Source organism: Leucoraja erinacea, chromosome 5 (assembly GCF_028641065.1).
Source record: "Leucoraja erinacea ecotype New England chromosome 5, Leri_hhj_1, whole genome shotgun sequence".
In the NCBI taxonomy this organism is placed as follows: domain Eukaryota; kingdom Metazoa; phylum Chordata; class Chondrichthyes; order Rajiformes; family Rajidae; genus Leucoraja; species Leucoraja erinaceus.
The window spans coordinates 50,338,704-50,344,731 of record NC_073381.1 but is presented as its reverse complement, the minus strand read 5'-3'; positions in this window follow the sequence as shown (position 1 = coordinate 50,344,731).

Sequence of the window (6,028 nt, the reverse complement as noted above, 5' to 3'; positions counted from 1 at the left end):
GGGCGACTCGGAGCCGCTGCTGCTGGAGCCGTCCTGGTCGGAGAGAGTCTGCGGACCTGCTCCTGCCGGCCATGGGCAGGCCTGGCGCCCGCTGGTGCTGCTGGTGCTGTTGGTGATGGACCTGGCGGCAGCAGCAACCTCCTCCTCCCCATCCCTTGCCCAGCCCCAAGCCCAGAGTCCAGGCCAGCTCCAACTCCAGGTCGGGGCTGAAGGCAGCCCGCAGCATGACCCAGTCGAGCGCTGGGCCGGAGGAGGCTGAGTCCAGGCTGGCTCAGGCGTGGCCAGGGCCCTCGTTCCTCCTCGGGGTTGTGGATGAAGTGACAGCGGGTACTGTAGGGGCAGAAGCCGGTGGAGTGCAAGGTACAGCTTGTACTTGGGGTGGCGGCTGAGGGGGCGCAGCTCGGCCAGACCGTGGGCGAACTGGCACTTGTCGCTGTAGTGGCCCATCGCGGAGCGGGGTTGGGCTGGAGTTGGCTGTGGGCTTGGGGCCGCTGGTGTCGTCGGATGGGGCTGTCGGTTGGCCCGGCGGGAAAGTCGGAGGTAAGCTGCGGTTGACATTTCTCTGCGCTGGCTGGGGGCCGGTGTCCCGTCGGTCCGGACGTCTCTGGCCACACCCCGGGCGGGGATTAAACACTCGTGCACCTGGAGTATAGTGTGATTTCACTAAAGGTCACTGGAGCGTAGATCCGCACCCACGTGACCGAAAATCTCAACTGGAGTACATGTTATTACATCGCTACATGTTAGTGAATGGGAAAACACGCACTTTCCCACCCGTGGAAAACGTATTTGAGCTGAAATGTGCAAGTTTGACCGTCTCGACCTAAATTTTCAGGAAAAGACAGAAAGTAAGTAATTACAAGAGGGAACTGAAGGTGGAGGCGGAAGTGAACAGCGGAGATTTAAAGTTCAAAAGGGAATTAATTTGCCGCTGAATTTCATCAAAAGTAAGTTGCCTTACTTTTGGAAATTCAGCGACAAACGCGATAATTCCCATATTTTGAAAATCACCAAGGCAAATGTCGCTGTTCACTTCCGGTTTTTCCACCTTCAGTTCCCTTTGTATTCCTTACTATGGAAAATTTAGAAGGCTGAGAACGGGACCCCAACTAGTACAGAAACAGCTAAAATTCGGCCGTTTTCCAAACGGGTGGGCAGTGCTGTTTTCCCCATTCAAACATGTACCGATGTAAAATGTTCCCCATGTTGAGATTTTCGGTCACGTGGGGCGGATCTACGCCCAGTGACCTTTCGTGAAATCACCCTATAGTGTGCAATTTTGGTCTCCTAATTTGAGGAAAGACATTGTTGCTATTGAGGGAATGCAGCGCTAGTTCACCAGGTTAATTCCCGGGATGGTGGGACTGACATATAATGAAAGAATGGGCCGACTGGGCTTGTATTCACTGGAATTTAGAAGGATGAGAAGGGAACTTGTAGAAACATAAAATTCTTAAAGGATTGGACAGGCTAGATGAAGGAAAAATGTTCCCAATGTTGGGGGAGTCTAGAACCAGGGGGTCAAAGGGATGGACAATTTAGGACTGAGATGAGAAAAGGCTTTTTCAGCTGGAGAGTTGTGAATCTATGGAATTCTTTGTCACAGAAGGCAGTGGAGGCCAATTCACTGGATGTTTTTAAGAGAGAGTTCGATTTAGCTCTTAGGGCTGAAGGTATCAAGGGATATGGGGATAAAGCAGGAACGGGGTACTGATTTTAGATGATCAGCCATGATCATATTGAATGGTGGTGCTGGCTCGAAGGGCCGAATGGCCTACTCCACCTATTTTTTCATGTTTCTAAAAGGCAAACGTTCATTTTCAGTTTTTACAGTATTTTTTAAGAGATAATTTTGCCAGGACACTCATGTTTCAGCTGTAGGGAGAGCTTGGGCAGGCTAGGACTTTATTCCTTGGAGTGCTGGAGGCTAAAGGGTGATCTTGTGGTTGTGTATAAAAGCCTGAGACAAATTGGTAGGGTTAAGGCACAGAGTCTTGCCCATTATACAGACACAAAATGCTGTAATAATTCAGAGAGTCAGACAGCATCTCTGAAGAAAAGGAATAGGTGACGTCTCGGGTCGAGACCCTTCTTCAGACTGAGAGTCAGGGGGAGGGCAACTAGAGGTGTGAAAAGGTTCAGAACAAACCAGAGTCCACATCGATGACCAAGGAAAGGTAGAGCCCACAATGTGCAGGAAGAAAATGTAGATGCAGGTTTAAACCGAAAATAGACACGAAATGCTGGAGTAACTCAGCAGGTCCGACAGCATCTCTGGAAAAGGAATAGGTGGCGTTTTGGGACGAGACCCTTCTTCGGACTGAAACATCACCTGTTCCTTTTCTCCAGAGATGCTGTCTGACCAGCTGAGTTACTCCAGCTTTTTGTGTCTATCTTCGATGGAGCCCACAATTGTCCATTGTTGGCTGTGAAAGAGGTGATGACAAAGGGATATATGGATTAGAATAGTGGAACCAGCAGGATGGTTAGGGCGGGGGAGGGACTGAGAGGGATTGCAGAGGCTACGTGAAATTAGAGAAATCAAATTCATACCACTGAGTTGTAAGCTGCCCAAGCAAAATATGAGGTGCTGTTCCTCCAATTTGCGTGTGACCTCACTCTGACATTGAAGCAGACCCAGGACAGAAGTCAGTATGGAACAGCACATCATATTTTGCTTGGGCAGCTTACAACCCAGAGGTATAAATATTAATTTCTCTAATTTCAGGTCGCCCCTACATTCCTCCTCCCTCTGCTTTCCCACAAACCTAGTCGTCCAACTGGTTCCACTGTTCACAAACATATATCCCTACGTTATCAACCTTTCAACAGAAGCAGTACCACAGTTCAAGATGGCACCTCCCCATGAAGGACAATTACGACTGGGTGATTAAGGAGGGACAATAAATAAAGGACCTACATGCAGCAACATCACATTTTGTGAAATTAATTAATATGTAACATGGTTATTTTTCTGCAGAATAGTTTCACAATTTCTCTAACTTCTTTATTTTAAACTTTATTAATGTTTCTGACATTAGACCAAAAGAGTATTCAATGAATTGGGGTGCAAAAATAAATACTATCTATCACCACCTGTTGAGTTTTCACTTTACTACGTTTAAAGATTGCCTCTCAATGGCCTCTTTTTCAGATTGTAAAATTAGTTTTTTTTTGCTTTTTCCCCAACCTTATTTAGAGGAAGAGTATCATGGCCATAGGAAATTGTCCAAATGATTTGAACACAACTCAGTTTATAGGACTTTATACAGGTATTTCAATTATAAGGCATGTTTCCATAATGCAAATTGGTTATTACATGATTGATGGATTAGGAAACACTATTTGCATTTTGCAGATTGCAAAAGTCATCGATTGACCATAATCAGATGAACCTGTTAAAATCTGTGCTCTGAAATCAACCACAGTCTGTTCCGCCATAACTACTGGTATGTGTTTTTCTTAAATTTCAACTGTAAGTAATATAATTTAAGGTGTTGGGTATATGGAATAATCTGCAAGAGAAGGTAGTTTAGGCAGGTACTATAACAGCATTTAAAGGACATGATTGGAAAAGTTTAGAGAGATATGGACCAAACAAGGGCAGGTGGAACTAGTGTAATTGGGGCATCTTGGTCGGAATGTGCCTGTTTTCTTGCTTCATAACTGCCTCTCGCAGAAAAATCTGAAATATATTTGATGATAATTCTGAATTTATGAAGTCATGAAGATAACTTACTGATTTCTATGATTATATGAAACAATGGAGGGGTTTGAAGTCAGCAATGGGTATTAAAAAAAAAAGAAACATTGCTGTCCCAGGAGACAGTAGATTATTTAACAACGGGATATGCAGGACTCGGTGGTGCAGCTTTGAAGACAGGTTTTTTGTACAAACTCAGTTTCATGGGTGGGAAATAGGAAATTATTGGGATTGTCCAACTATAGGGTTAAGATGGTGGGTTCAAAGTAGGTGAATAGAGGCAGCGGTTATGTCAGCACTGTTACCAGGAAGAGGAATGGAATCGGGGGCCATGGAACTAATTTTTTCACCAGTCTTAGTCACCGCAATAAATGTTTAGTCAAAATCTATGCACATTCAATATTGATGTTGTACAAACAGTGACAAACTAGACAAAGTGCAATGGTCAAAGGGCAGGGAGCGGTGTTGGTGTGGAGTTGAGTAACCTTTGCATGAATTTGCTGATGAGTTGCGTTTAATGACTGAGAGGAAGATAAGCAAGATTAGGTCCTTGAGGGGTCTCCAGACGTTTTAGGGTGAGAAAAATAAATATTGCAGACAGATAATAAGTGAATGCAATCATACCCAACAGGATGAAGGTGGTAAGATATTCACAAAAAGCCAGAGTAACTCAGGCAGAATCTCTGGAGAGAAAGAATGGGTGATGTTTCAGGTCGATACCCTTCAGATGTTGATATATTATAGATAGGTTCAGTGGTGTCAAAAAATAATTAAGAAAGATAAAGGGAGAAGTGTTACCAATGTTATAGTCGCATAGGATATTATGCACCTTTGATCAGGGCAGATTCATTCTAATATCAGGGGAAGAACTCTATTTGAAGAGATTTAAGCAAGGAAAGAAGTACCCTGGAGAAATACACACAATTACAAATGTTGGGACAAGCAGGAAAGAGTGATGGACAATAATTTCCAAGGAGGGGTCAACCAGGTGAATTAAATCGGTGTTTGCTGATGCCAAGGGCCTAGGAGAATTTCAGGAGTTATAGAAATGGCAGGAGGCCATCTATGTGAGAAAGATGTGGGGTACTGGGGTGAGGGTGATAATCATAATGCACTTTGCATTAGATTTGTACGACTGCATTGGTGCTACCTTCTGCACCCACACACAACTCACTGACTTCATCCATTTTAGCACTAACTTGCATCCGGCACTCAAATACACCTGGACCATTTCTGACATTTCCCTACCATTTCTTGACCTCACTATCTCCATCGCAGGTGATAGACCATTGACTGACATCCACTATAAACCCACTGACTCCCACGGCTATCGAGACTTCTTCCCACCCTGCTTCCTGTAAGGACTCCATCCCAAACTCCCAATTCCTCCCTCTACGCAGCATCTGCACCCAGGATGAGGTGTTCCACGCCAGGGCATCGGAGATGTCCTCATTTTTCAAGGAACGGGGGGTTCCCCTCTTCTACTATAGGTGAGGCTCTCACCAGGGTCTCTTCTATATCCTGTTACTCTGCTCTCCTTCCCCATCCCCCCCACTCGCAACAAGGGCATTGTCCCCCTTGTCCTCACCTTCCACCCTACCATCTGTCAAATACAACAAATAATCCTCCGACATTTTCGCCACCTCCAACGGGATCCCACCACTTTCCACATCTTCCCATCTCCTCCTGTCTGCTTTCCGCAGAGACCGCTCCCTCCATAACTCCCTGGTCAATTCGTCCCTTCCCACCCGAACCCCCCCTCCGGACACTTTCCCTTGCAACCGGAGGAAATGCTACACTTGTCGCTTTACCTCCCCCCTTAATTCAATTCAAGGACCCAAGCAGTCGTTCCAGGTGCAGCAGAGGTTCACCTGCACCTCCTCCAACCTCATTTATTGCATCTGCTGCTCTATATGTCAGCTGCTCTACATCGGTGAGAACAAGTGTAGGCTTGGCGATTGCTTCGCCCAACACCTCTGCTCAATTCACACTAACCAACCTGATCTCCCGGTGGCTCAGCACTTCTACTCCCCTTCAAATTCCGAATCCGACCTTTCCGTCCTGGGCCTCCCCCATGGCCAGAGTGAGGATCACCATAAATTGGAGGAGCATCAACTCGTATTTCGTTTGGGCAGTTTGCTCCCCAGCGGTATGAACATTGACTTCTCTTATTTCAGGTAGTCCTTACTTTCTCCTCCCCTTCTCAGCTCTCCCTCAGCCCACTGTCTCCACCTCTTCCTTTCTTCTTCTTCCCGCCCCCCACATCCTCACATCAGTCTGAAGAAGGGTTTCGACCCGAGACTTTGCCTATTTCCTTCGCTCCAT